The sequence below is a fragment of the Mytilus edulis genome, chromosome 5 (assembly GCF_963676685.1).
Source record: "Mytilus edulis chromosome 5, xbMytEdul2.2, whole genome shotgun sequence".
Classification (NCBI taxonomy): Eukaryota; Metazoa; Mollusca; class Bivalvia; order Mytilida; family Mytilidae; genus Mytilus; species Mytilus edulis.
The window spans coordinates 67,816,575-67,832,288 of NC_092348.1; positions in this window are offsets into that span (position 1 = coordinate 67,816,575).

A 15,714-nucleotide genomic window follows, 5' to 3' on the forward strand; every position below is an offset into this window, starting at 1 on the left:
CGTCCACCCGAGAGTCGACAATTCTCTCTTTAACAGAACAGAGGGAGTGTAGTAGGGCTTTTGCCTCCTTAACGTGGATAGGAGAGCTATCATTCTTATTCCAAAAGTCACCAAACTCTACCGTAACCTCTTTGCAAATCATAAAGGCACCCCACTTAAAAAGCGACGAGTCAGTTACTAAAATCAATTGTAAATGGGTTTCTAATCTCCAAGAGGCAGTTCCCTTCCAATTATCCAAAAAACGCCAATATACTAACTCCTCTTTTAACTCTTTGTAAATGTTAATTTTCTTACTATTTTTAGAAGCAAGGCTTATGGCTCTATTGATTTCCCTTGAAAACAATCTGGCAGAGGGGACAGCAAGAAAAAATGAAATACATTTTCCTGCGAAACGTTGAAGGGTTTTAATGCCTACTCATTGCCATCAAGGATAGATTTCCTTAAAATTTTAAATGATTCTTTTCTCTGCTCCGGCAAGATAAAGGCCAGTTTAGCTGAGTCACAAAACATTCCCAAGAATTTCAAACACCTGTTTGGTATAAAACAACACTTTTCCAAGTTTAAAAAATATCCCAATCTAACAAGAACCTGACACAGAATGTACAGACTTTTTACCAATTCGGTATGACCTGATTTCTTCTTCAAACTAGTATTTTTAAACTCGCAAACTAACCTATCATCTATGTACAATAAAGAAGGTACACCAAGGGAGCGACAATAGCTAATTGAAACCAGACCAGAAGTGTGATAAATAAAAGCACTAGCTTTGAAGCCGAAAGGAAGAGAGTTAAAAACCATGTACCAGCCTGCAAACTGGATTCCAAAATACTGTCTAGAATTGGGATTTAAAAGTATATGATCGTAACCAGACTTATCATCAAGAGATGCCATGAAAGAATCCTTTTCTATTAATCTAGGAACCTCTTTAAGAGTATCTAACGAAAAAGGGAAATCCTTAATCCATAAATTCAAGTATCTTTCATCATGGCACATACGTGGTTTTGATGGCTCAATAGTGATAGGTAAAACAAGTAACGGCGGATCACATTCCCCAACTCTGCCAATTACAGTAAATGATCCATTGGCTATTCTTTCTAATAAAGTGTCACACAAAAATTTCTCAAATCCTTTGCAACTAGCAGAATTTTGAAAATAAGCAGGTTGGGGAAGACTTGAATCGTCACAACGACCCCTAAAATTTCCCCTTAAAATGTTTAAACATGTACTAAAAGTATGTCACTTTGCTTTCTTAATTTAACGCTAAGTGGATCGAAACCCGATTTTAACTCCCAATCTGGAATTTCTGGCTCAAACTTTTCTTTCTTAGCCAAAGGTTCATGATCCCTGATATTCTGAAATTAACAAAAAAGAAAATCTTTTCAACTCTGAAAAATTGCTTGAGATTTATAAAATAAAATAAAGGAGAGAGACACTCAACCCTTGCCCGCGTGAAAAAAATTTCACTGGAGATCGAAGCTCCTGGGAAAGGGAAAGGCATCTAAAAGATTAAAATTAAAAAATATACAAAATACATAATTAATTGTCTTTTTTCATCTTTGGTCAATTTCCAATAAAATGTCCCGACTCCTTGCAAAAATAACATACACCGTTTGACACTCTCCTGCCTCTACCTCCTTGCATTCTTGGAGGCCTAAAACCACCTGAATTATAGTTTGGCCCTGGATAAAAATTAGGATACGGGAAACCAAAACCTGGATTCTGATATCCATATCCAGGAAAAGGAAATGCATGAGCTGAAGTAGGTGGAGCATCTAATATATCCTGCCTCTCCTTTGAACCTGATGGTTCCTCGTATTTTTTAGATTTTGCCCAGTCTGAAATTAAGGAGGAAATCTTCTTGTCCTCCTGGGAACCAAATAACTTTAAGACGAGCCTACAAAAATCAACATTATCTTCGTATTTTTTACACATTGAAAAAGATTTTGAAAATAAAGAACAGTCCTTATGATTCGCTTTGTCAACCAACATTTCGATGGCCGCAAGTAATACTCCTGGTGTTGTGAATTTTGGTCTTGCTGCCAAAGTTCTAACGTAAGATAGTGCTTCATCTACATGTACCTGTAAAACCTTTGAATTTTTCTTCAACTCATCCAGGTCTTGTCTCATTGCTTGCAGCTGCTGGTTTGTTGTGGATGGGTCTCCCTGAGTCGCTTTGCCATCACTTCCTACAACAAACAAAACGAAAAATAACTAAACTTCCTTGCAACAGTTTTTAAATATATATCAAAAGGAAAATCAAGAATATCAAAACATACTAGCAATACAAATACAGGACAATGTCTTGCTCTAAATAACATTCGTAAGCGGTAAATGTAGGAAACCATGAAAGTAGTGCCAACATTAAAACAAAATTAAGTGTAAAACGAAATAACGAAAAACTATATAAAATTATCAAGTCTTGTTTTCTGTAAAAAATTAAGTTTACTTAGCAAAGAAATCCAGATTTCTTGAAAATGCAACAAAACAAGACTAGATCTGTTGCCGTGAACGATATGTGTTGCCGTGAATGATAAATGTTGCCGTGAATAATATCTCACTTAAATAAACAAAAGCCTACATAAAGGTCCATAAACATCAAGTTACAAATAAGAAGAGATTATCTACGATATGCATTTAAAAAGGGCTAAATTAGAACAGACGGACAAGCAAACTTATCCAAAGAAAAAAGGTAAAAAGAAACATTCATACCTTTCGCCGCTGGTGTATCTGTACTCGGATTACTAGTACTTAACCTCTGACCTCTAGCACCAACAGAATTAGCCAACAATATGCTTTCATGCACTAGAAGTCTCACATTCTCAATATTGTCATCCTTCCCACACAGAAGAATTAATACATCTTTAACGGATTCACCTGGAATTAAATAAGGCACTAATCAATCAAACGGAACAGATACAATTTCATGTATAATGTGTAAAAAATCACGAACCGTGAAAAGCGAAAATCTCGGAGGTAACTTGCCAAGTTACCGTCAATAAAATCATAACTTCTGATGACACTAAATAACAAGAATTAACATAAAAACCAAAGGCTATATTTATCGCACCAGATGCAGATCTACATTTCTAACAAAAATGTTTGTTCAAAAGAGCATTATCGGTCAAATGAAGCTAATTAAATTATCAAAAACAAAAAATTAAAGCCACATTTACTTTGAATACAAGGTTCTCTGAAAGTCTTAAGAAAACGTTTTAATAAATTATAAATTACCTGTCAGCTTCTCAAACTGAGTAATTAATTCGACTTTTGTTAAACTCTCTAAAGGTTCATCTTTTTTCAGTCTTGACAGCTCTAAAACCGCTTCTGCATCTGCGTTTTTTACCCTCAAAATGATCGGGATTAAACTTTTACCCGCCTGGGAGCAATTTGGCTTCAATACCTGAGCCATAGCTGAAATTAATAAGAATAAATTTAGTAACCCCATTACAAATCCGCCATTAAAAATCGTGCAATGCGGACTGTCTTCGTCATAAATTGAAGATACAAATATCTTTTTCTAAATTAACGTATGAACATTCAAAAAAATAAATGTGCTCTTAAACTTCTAGAATGAACTAAACCAAAAACATTCTCCTTCAAAGTTATTATTTCCAATACCTCGACAATAACGCAAAATTCGGAGCTTTCTTCCCCCTAGATATATTTAACAAAAATATCTGACAATATCTTCATTTAACGCTGCAACCTATGCAAACGCCACTTAAAGCTTTAAATCATACAACACTTCCCGATATACAGGACAGTTCTCAATACGCGCTGCAACCAATGCAGACGCAAACTCCATTTAAGTACATTAATCATAAAAACAGCATTAAACCACAACTACTAGCTGTTATCAACAAAATACATTGAAAGCATTAACTACATTTAACTAGATTTAAAAAAACTTACTTTCACAGTAAGAAACTTCTTTACTTTAGACACTACAACCACGCTCTACTCAAGAGCTGTTAAAGTCCGTGCTGTCACGCTTGATAGCAGCGGCCAAACTGAATGTATTGGACAAATTTCGCGGGACTCACTTATGATACTATAAGAATGGCAGAATTTAAAGGAAATATTATTTTCATCATTTGTAAACAAGTTAAGAGGAAAGCTTCAAATTTAGAAGTTTTGTTAGGATTGAAAGATGAAAAAAACATGGAAGGGACTTATATTTGAAGGTTGATGTGTCCATCATATTACATATGTGGCAACCTTTTTGTTAAAGTCTTGTATCAAATTCATCTATTTAAAAGTTTTACAAGTTCCATTACTAACTTAACGTTGACACCTTATAATGTAGAATATCTATATTGAATAAAAAAAGGGTGTTTTCTATTTTCGACGATTGCAAAATTTCTGAGTATGAATCGAACAGTCCCTATTCGAATGCTGCATTCAGTATCTTGTTAGACATGTCGTTGACAAGCAATACTCGGAACCACTGACAGTGTCTGTAAAGATTCCGTGTGCAAAAATGACAAATCAGGGATACAGAGTAGTGTCCCTGCTAAACTGACGTGTGCACGTTTCAGCTCTGGGGTTCCCAGTGAAGACATATTTTTCAGATAAAACATTTGAGGTACAAAGTCTACAAAAGGAAACAAAAGTTGAAAAGATGATGCTCCTCTTGGTGTAAACTCAAGAATTTACTAATTCGGAACTGCTTAAACATGAAATGAAGTCACAAGACACGTGCGAATCGTCGCTGCTTGAAAAGACAGAGTTGCCCTTCATACAATTTGACACATAGTTCCACAATGCCCCAATGATATAAACCATAATACAAAAATATCATCAAGTTCACTATCAAAGAAATTACATAACTAATACTTTCAGCCATAGTTTTTTATATGTAAAAAATCACAGTACTAAAGGTTTACATTCATAAAAAATGTCAGGAACTATATTTCTAGACAACCGATTACGAGCGACCAAACAGGTCACTTTTGAAAATCAGATCATTTCATCTTTTTTTTTTATGTATTTCTTTGAGTCTCTCTTTTGCTTTTTTCAGCACTCAATTATGCATGACATAACATCTTAACCTTACGTTTTAAAATGTATACTTATGTATTGTACATCAAAGTGACAATATGAAGTAAACGACAATTAGACAGCTAGTAATCTAGCAACATCAATAATGATGGGCATGTGCTTAATTTGACTGCAAGCCAGACTACACGAATTTCCCTCAACCAGACAGCATCTCAACGACAAAAAAATATTTTTTTAAAGAACTATGGCTTCAGCTACCTTTTTTTTCTTCAATTCGTTTTAACACGTCTTGCTATATTCAATTTATATTCTAAAAAGACAAAAACTATAGATCAAACGAAAACCGTATAAAGTGATAAAAAAGCTTGTGTCATTGGTACAATTTATTGCTTCATTGCTTATTTCAGGGTTCAAACCCTACATGCCCTACACGTGGTAGCTTAGTTCGACTCCAAAACTATGTTTGACAGTTTCCCAGCCGAAGGTCAGTAGCTCTGTCCGGGCGCTCAAGCTTTCTTCACCATCAAAAAAAAAAGCTGGCCGCCATGAAATAGCAAACAAATAATTGAAGTGGCGTTAAAGACTAAAAATGAATAAATCAATCATTGTATATTTCAGACGTTTCACACACATATCTTATTTTTGTTAAACAAGACGATATTTATTTGAAATTGAATTTGTCGATAGAGTTTTTTCCAGCATCGTATAATGATGAATCTGGACATGACTATAATATGTGCCGCTGGACAAACTTAAAGCTCCCTCCACTATGGCTCAGAAACAAACTATGGGATGTACAGACGTAGAGACAGACAAGGGTAAAACTTAAAGCTCCCTCCACTATGGCTCAGAAACAAACTATGGGATGTACAGACGTAGAGACAGACAAGGGTAAAACTTAACGCTCCCTCCACTATGGCTCAGAAACAAACTATGGGATGTACAGACGTAGAGACAGACAAGGGTAAAACTTAAAGCTCCCTCCACTATGGCTCAGAAACAAACTATGGGATGTACAGACGTAGAGACAGACAAGGGTAAAACTTAAAGCTCCCTCCACTATGGCTCAGAAACAAACTATGGGATGTACAGACGTAGAGACAGACAAGGGTAAAACTTAACGCTCCCTCCACTATGGCTCAGAAACAAACTATGGGATGTACAGACGTAGAGACAGACAAGGGTAAAACTTAAAGCTCCCTCCACTATGGCTCAGAAACAAACTATGGGATGTACAGACGTAGAGACAGACTAGGGTAAAACTTAAAGCTCCCTCCACTATGGCTCAGAAACAAACTATGGGATGTACAGACGTAGAAACAGACAAGGCTAAAACTTAACGCTCCCTCCACTATGGCTCAGAAACAAACTATGGGATGTACGGACGTAGAGACAGACAAGGGTAAAACTTAAAGCTCCCTCCACTATGGCTCAGAAACAAACTATGGGATGTACGGACGTAGAGACAGACAAGGGTAAAACTTAAAGCTCCCTCCACTATGGCTCAGAAACAAACTATGGGATGTACGGACGTACAGACAGACAAGGGTAAAACTTAACGCTCCCTCCACTATGGCTCAGAAACAAACTATAGGACGCACAGACGTAGAGACAGAAAAGGGTAAAACTTAAAGCTCCCTCCACTATGGCTCAGAAACAAACTATGGGATGTACGGACGTAGAGACAGACAAGGGTAAAACTTAAAGCTCCCTCCACTATGGCTCAGAAACAAACTATGGGATGTACGGACGTAGAGACAGACAATGGTAAAACTTAAAGCTCCCTCCACTATGGCTCAGAAACAAACTATGGGAGGCAGACATAGAGACAGACAAGGGTAAAACTTAACGCTCCCTCCACTATGGCTCAGAAACAAACTATGGGATGTACAGACGTAGAGACAGACAAGGGTAAAACTTAAAGCTCCCTCCACTATGGCTCAGAAACAAACTATGGGATGTACAGACGTAGAGACAGACTAGGGTAAAACTTAAAGCTCCCTCCACTATGGCTCAGAAACAAACTATGGGATGTACGGACGTACAGACAGACAAGGGTAAAACTTAGAGCTTCCTCCACTATGGCTCAGAAACAAACTATGGGATGTAAGGACGTAGAGACAGACAAGGATAAAACTTAAAGTTCCCTCCACTATGGCTCAGAAACAAATTATGGGATGTACAGACGTTGAGACAGACAAGGGTAAAACTTAAAGCTCCCTCCACTATGGCTCAGAAACAAACTATGGGATGTACAGACATAGAGACAGACAAGGGTAAAACTTAAAGCTATCTCCACTATGGCTCAGAAACAAACTATGGGATGTACAGACGTAGAGACAGACAAGGGTAAAACTTAAAGCTCCCTCCACTATGGCTCAGAAACCAACTATGGGATGTACAGACGAAGAGACAGACAAGGGTAATACTTAAAGCTCCCTCCACTATGGCTCAGAAACAAACTATGGGATGTAAGGACGTAGAGACAGACAAGGATAAAACTTAAAGTTCCCTCCACTATGGCTCAGAAACAAATTATGGGATGTACAGACGTTGAGACAGACAAGGGTAAAACTTAAAGCTCCCTCCACTATGGCTCAGAAACCAACTATGGGATGTACAGACGTTGAGACAGACAAGGGTAAAACTTAAAGCTCCCTCCACTATGGCTCAGAAACAAACTATGGGATGTACAGACGTAGAGACAGACAAGGGTAATACTTAAAGCTCCCTCCACTATGGCTCAGAAACAAACTATGGGATGTAAGGACGTAGAAACAGACAAGGATAAAACTTAAAGTTCCCTCCACTATGGCTCAGAAACAAATTATGGGATGTACAGACGTTGAGACAGACAAGGGTAAAACTTAAAGCTCCCTCCACTATGGCTCAGAAACAAACTATGGGATGTACGGACGTACAGACAGACAAGGGTAAAACTTAACGCTCCCTCCACTATGGCTCAGAAACAAACTATAGGACGCACAGACGTAGAGACAGAAAAGGGTAAAACTTAAAGCTCCCTCCACTATGGCTCAGAAACAAACTATGGGATGTACGGACGTAGAGACAGACAAGGGTAAAACTTAAAGCTCCCTCCACTATGGCTCAGAAACAAACTATGGGATGTACGGACGTAGAGACAGACAATGGTAAAACTTAAAGCTCCCTCCACTATGGCTCAGAAACAAACTATGGGAGGCAGACATAGAGACAGACAAGGGTAAAACTTAACGCTCCCTCCACTATGGCTCAGAAACAAACTATGGGATGTACAGACGTAGAGACAGACAAGGGTAAAACTTAAAGCTCCCTCCACTATGGCTCAGAAACAAACTATGGGATGTACAGACGTAGAGACAGACTAGGGTAAAACTTAAAGCTCCCTCCACTATGGCTCAGAAACAAACTATGGGATGTACGGACGTACAGACAGACAAGGGTAAAACTTAGAGCTTCCTCCACTATGGCTCAGAAACAAACTATGGGATGTAAGGACGTAGAGACAGACAAGGATAAAACTTAAAGTTCCCTCCACTATGGCTCAGAAACAAATTATGGGATGTACAGACGTTGAGACAGACAAGGGTAAAACTTAAAGCTCCCTCCACTATGGCTCAGAAACAAACTATGGGATGTACAGACATAGAGACAGACAAGGGTAAAACTTAAAGCTATCTCCACTATGGCTCAGAAACCAACTATGGGATGTACAGACGAAGAGACAGACAAGGGTAATACTTAAAGCTCCCTCCACTATGGCTCAGAAACAAACTATGGGATGTAAGGACGTAGAGACAGACAAGGATAAAACTTAAAGTTCCCTCCACTATGGCTCAGAAACAAATTATGGGATGTACAGACGTTGAGACAGACAAGGGTAAAACTTAAAGCTCCCTCCACTATGGCTCAGAAACCAACTATGGGATGTACAGACGTTGAGACAGACAAGGGTAAAACTTAAAGCTCCCTCCACTATGGCTCAGAAACAAACTATGGGATGTACAGACGTAGAGACAGACAAGGGTAATACTTAAAGCTCCCTCCACTATGGCTCAGAAACAAACTATGGGATGTAAGGACGTAGAAACAGACAAGGATAAAACTTAAAGTTCCCTCCACTATGGCTCAGAAACAAATTATGGGATGTACAGACGTTGAGACAGACAAGGGTAAAACTTAAAGCTCCCTCCACTATGGCTCAGAAACAAACTATGGGATGTACAGACGTAGAGACAGACAATGGTAAAACTTAAAGCTCCCTCCACTATGGCTCAGAAACAAACTATGGGATGTACGGACGTAGAGACAGACAAGGGTAAAACTTAAAGCTCCCTCCACTATGGCTCAGAAACAAATTTATGGGATGTACGGACGTAGAGACAGACAAGGGTAAAACTTAAAGCTCCCTCCACTATGGCTCAGAAACAAATTTATGGGATGTACGGACGTAGAGACAGACAATGGTAAAACTTAAAGCTCCCTCCACTATGGCTCAGAAACAAACTATGGGAGGCAGACATAGAGACAGACAAGGGTAAAACTTAACGCTCCCTCCACTATGGCTCAGAAACAAACTATGGGATGTACGGACGTAGAGACAGACAAGGGTAAAACTTAAAGCTCCCTCCACTATGGCTCAGAAACAAATTTATGGGATGTACGGACGTAGAGACAGACAATGGTAAAACTTAAAGCTCCCTCCACTATGGCTCAGAAACAAACTATGGGAGGCAGACATAGAGACAGACAAGGGTAAAACTTAACGCTCCCTCCACTATGGCTCAGAAACAAACTATGGGATGTACAGACGTAGAGACAGACAAGGGTAAAACTTAAAGCTCCCTCCACTATGGCTCAGAAACAAACTATGGGATGTACAGACGTAGAGACAGACTAGGGTAAAACTTAAAGCTCCCTCCACTATGGCTCAGAAACAAACTATGGGATGTACAGACGTAGAAACAGACAAGGCTAAAACTTAACGCTCCTTCCACTATGGCTCAGAAACAAACTATGGGATGTACGGACGTAGAGACAGACAAGGGAAAAACTTAAAGCTCCCTCCACTATGGCTCAGAAACAAACTATGGGATGTACGGACGTAGAGACAGACAAGGGTAAAACTTAAAGCTCCCTCCACTATGGCTCAGAAACAAACTATGGGATTTACGGACGTACAGACAGACAAGGGTAAAACTTAACGCTCCCTCCACTATGGCTCAGAAACAAACTATAGGACGCACAGACGTAGAGACAGAAAAGGGTAAAACTTAAAGCTCCCTCCACTATGGCTCAGAAACAAACTATGGGATGTACGGACGTAGAGACAGACAAGGGTAAAACTTAAAGCTCCCTCCACTATGGCTCAGATACAAACTATGGGATGTACGGACGTAGAGACAGACAATGGTAAAACTTAAAGCTCCCTCCACTATGGCTCAGAAACAAACTATGGGAGGCATACATAGAGACAGACAAGGGTAAAACTTAACGCTCCCTCCACTATGGCTCAGAAACAAACTATGGGATGTACAGACGTAGAGACAGACAAGGGTAAAACTTAAAGCTCCCTCCACTATGGCTCAGAAACAAACTATGGGATGTACAGACGTAGAGACAGACTAGGGTAAAACTTAAAGCTCCCTCCACTATGGCTCAGAAACAAACTATGGGATGTACAGACGTAGAAACAGACAAGGGTAAAACTTAACGCTCCCTCCACTATGGCTCAGAAACAAACTATGGGATGTACGGACGTAGAGACAGACAAGGGTAAAAATTAAAGCTCCCTCCACTATGGCTCAGAAACAAACTATGGGATGTACGGACGTAGAGACAGACAAGGGTAAAACTTAAAGCTCCCTCCACTATGGCTCAGAAACAAACTATGGGATGTACAGACGTAGAGACAGACAAGGATAAAACTTAACGCTCCCTCCACTATGGCTCAGAAACAAACTATGGGATGCACAGACGTAGAGACAGACAAGGGTAAAACTTAAAGCTCCCTCCACTATGGCTCAGAAACAAACTATGGGATGTACGGACGTAGAGACAGACAAGGGTAAAACTTAAAGCTCCCTCCACTATGGCTCAGAAACAAACTATGGGAGGCAGACATAGAGACAGACAAGGGTAAAACTTAACGCTCCCTCCACTATGGCTCAGAAACAAACTATGAGATGTACAGAAGTAGAGACAGACAAGGGTAAAACTTAAAGCTCTCTCCACTATGGCTAGGGGCATAAGATCATTTTGGAATGCATTTACTAAAATGTAGTTGGCAATGAAACAATTTGCATAGCCTACTTACAATTTAGTCTTGGAAAGATGAAAAAAACATGGAAGGGACTTATATTTGAAGGTTGATGTGTCCATCATATTACATATGTGGCAACCTTTTTGTTAAAGTCTTGTATCAAATTCAACTTTTTAAAAGTTTTTCAAGTTCCATTACTAACTTAACCCCCCCTTTATTTTTGCCGATCAATGCATTTGTATAGGGACATATGTTTTGCACCCCCCCCCTTTGCCCTGGGTGCCTTGGGTTAGCACCCCCCCTTTCGAAAATTCCTGCATCCGCCCCTGTAACGTCGACACCTTATAATGTAGAATATCTATATTGAATAAAAAAGGGTGTTTTCTATTTTCGACGATTGCAAAATTTCTGAGTATGAATCGAACAGTCCCTATTCGAATGCTGCATTCAGTATCTTGTTAGACATGTCGTTGACAAGCAATAGTCTGAACCACTGACAGTGTCTGTAAAGATTCCGATTCCGTGTGCAAAAATGACAAAACAGGGATACAGAGTATTGTCCCTGCTAAACTGACGTGTGCACGTTTCAGCTCTGGGGTTCCCAGTGAAGACATATTTTTCAGATAAAACATTTGAGGTACATAGTCTACAAAAGGAAACAAAAGTTGAAAAGATGATGCTCCTCTTGGTGTAAACTCAAGAATTTACTAAATAAATTCGGAACTGCTTAAACATGAAATGAAGTCACAAGACACGTGCGAATCGTCGCTGCTTGAATAGCATGAATAGGCAGAGTTGCCCTTCATACAATTTGACACATAGTTCCACAATGCCCTAATGTTATAAACCATAATACAAAAATATCCTAAAGTTCACTATCAAAGAAATTACATAACTAATACTTTCAGCCATAGTTTTTGATATGTAAAAAATCACAGTACTAAAGGTTTACATTCAAAAAAAAATGCCAGGAACTATATTTATAGACAACCGATTACGAGCGACCAAATAGGTCACTTTTGAAAATCAGATCATTTCATCTTTTTTTTTATGTATTTCTTTGAGTCTCTCTTTTGCTTTTTTCAGCACTCAATTATGCATGACATAACATCTTAACTTTACGTTTTAAAATATATACTTATGTATTGTACATCAAAGTGACAATATGAAGTAAACGACAATTAGACAGTAATCTAGCAACATCAATAATGATGGGCATGTGCTTAATTTGACTGCAAGCCAGACTACACGAATTTCCCTCAACTAGACAGCATCTCAACGACAAAAAATATTTTTTACAGAAATATGCCTTCAGCTACCGTTTTTTTTCTTCAATTCGTTTTAACACGTCTTGCTATATTCACTTTATATTCCAAAAAGACAAAAACTATCGATCAAACGAAAACCGTATAAAGTGATAAAAAAGCTTGTGTCATTGGTACAATTTATTGCTTCATTGCTTATTTCAGGGTTCAAACCCTACATGTCCTACACGTGGTAGCTTAGTTCGACTACAAAACTATGTTTGACAGTTTCCCAGCCGAAGGTCAGTAGCTCTGTCCGGGCGCTCAAGCTTTCTTCACCAACAAAAAAAAAGCTGGCCGCCATGAAATACCAAACAAATAATTGAAGTGGCGTTAAATACCAACAATTAATAAATCAATCATTGTATATTTCAGACGTTTCACACACATATCTTATTTTTGTTAAACAAGACGATATGTATTTGAAATTGAATTTGTCGATAGAGTTTTTCCAGCATCGTATAATGATGAATCTGGACATGACTGTAATATGTGCCGCTTGACAAACTCTTCATCTTTGCAACATTGTAATACCTATAAGAACTGCAGAATTTAAAGGAAATATTATTTTCATCATTTGTAAACAAGTTAAGAGGAAAGCTTCAAATTTAGAAGTTTTGTTAGGATTGAAAGATAAAAAAAACATGGAAGGGACTTATATTTATTTGAAGGTTGATGTGTCCATCATATTACATATGTGGCAACCTTTTAGTTAAAGTCTTGTATCAAATTCAACTTTTTAAAAGTTTTTCAAGTTCCATTACTAACTTCACGTCGACACCTTATAATGTAGAATATCTATATTGAATAAAAAAGGGTGTTTTCTATTTTCGACGATTGCACAATTTCTGAGTATGAATCGAACAGTCCCTATTCGAATGCTGCATTCAGTATCTTGTTAGACATGTCGTTGACAAGCAATACTCTGAACCACTGACAGTGTCTGTAAAGATTCCGTGTGCAAAAATGACAAATCAGGGATACAGAGTAGTGTCCCTGCTAAACTGACGTGTGCACGTTTCAGCTCTGGGGTTCCCAGTGAAGACATATTTTTCAGATAAAACATTTGAGGTACAAAGTCTACAAAAGGAAACAAAAGTTGAAAAGATGATGCTCCTCTTGGTGTAAACTCAAGAATTTACTAATTCGGAACTGCTTAAACATGAAATGAAGTCACAAGACACGTGCGAATCGTCGCTGCTTGAAAAGACAGAGTTGCCCTTCATACAATTTGACACATAGTTCCACAATGCCCCAATGATATAAACCATAATACAAACAGTGGCGGATCCAGGGGGGGGGGGGGGGGGGTTCCGGGGGTGCGCACCCCCCCCCCCTTTATTTTTGCCGATCAATGCATTTGTATCGGGACATATGTTTTGCACCCCCTGCACCCCCCCCCCCCCCCCCCCTTTGCCCTGGGTTAGCACCCCCCCCTTTCGAAAATTCCTGCATCCGCCCCTGATACAAAAATATCATAAAGTTCACTATCAAAGAAATTACATAACTAATACTTTCAGCCATAGTTTTTTATATGTAAAAAATCACAGTACTAAAGGTTTACATTCATAAAAAATGTCAGGAACTATATTTCTAGACAACCGATTACGAGCGACCAAACAGGTCACTTTTGAAAATCAGATCATTTCATCTTTTTTTTATGTATTTCTTTGAGTCTCTCTTTTGCTTTTTTCAGCACCCAATTATGCATGACATAACATCTTAACTTTACCTTTTAAAATGTATACTTATGTATTGTACATCAAAGTGACAATATGAAGTAAACGACAATTAGACAGTAATCTAGCAACATCAATAATGATGGGCATGTGCTTAATTTGACTGCAAGCCAGACTACACGAATTTCCCTCAACTAGACAGCATCTCAACGACAAAAAAATATTTTTTAAAGAACTATGGCTTCAGCTACCGTTTTTTTTTTTCTTCAATTCGTTTTAACACGTCTTGCTATATTCAATTTATATTCCAAAAAGACAAAAACTATCGATCAAACGAAAACCGTTTAAAGTGATAAAAAAGCTTGTGTCATTGGTACAATTTATTGCTTCATTGCTTATTTCAGGGTTCAAAGCCTACATGCCCTACACGTGGTAGCTTAGTTCGACTCCAAAACTATGTTTGACAGTTTCCCAGCCGAAGGTCAGTAGCTCTGTCCGGGCGCTCAAGTTTTCTTCACCATCAAAAAAAAAAAAAAGCTGGCCGCCATGAAATAGCAAACAAATAATTGAAGTGGCGTTAAAGACCAACAATGAGTAAATCAATCATTAATTATATATTTCAGATGTTTCACACACATATCTTATTTTTGGTTAAACAAGACGATATTTATTTGAAATTGAATTTGTCGATAGAGTTTTTCCACCATCATATAGTGATGAATCTGGACATGAATGTAATATGTGCCGCTGGACAAACTCTTCATCTTTGCATCATTGTAATACCTATATAAGAATGGCACAATTTAAGGGAAATATTATTTTCATCATGTGTAAACAAGTTAAGAGGAAAGCTTAAAATTTAGAAGATTTGTTAGGATTGAAAGATGAAAAAAACATGGAAGGGACTTATTTTTAACAGTCCCAATTCGAATGATGCATTCAGTATGTTGTTAGACATGTCGTTGACAAGCAATACTCTGAACCACTGACAGTGTCTGTAAAGATTCCGTGTGCAAAAATGACAAAACAGGGATACAGAGTATTGTCCCTGCTAAACTGACGTGTGCACGTTTCAGCTCTGGGGTTCCCAGTGAAGACATATTTTTCAGATAAAACATTTGAGGTCCATAGTCTACAAAAGGAAACAAAAGTTGAAAAGATGATGCTCCTCTTGGTGTAAACTCAAGAATTTACTAATTCGGAACTGCTTAAACATGAAATGAAGTCACAAGACACGTGCGAATCGTCGCTGCTTGAAAAGACAGAGTTGCCCTTCATACAATTTGACACATAGTTCCACAATGCCCCAATGATATAAACCATAATACAAAAATATCATAAAGTTCACTATCAAAGAAATTACATAACTAATACTTTCAGCCATAGTTTTTTATATGTAAAAAATCACAGTACTAAAGGTTTGCATTCATAAAAAATGTCAGGAACTATATTTCTAGACAACCGATTA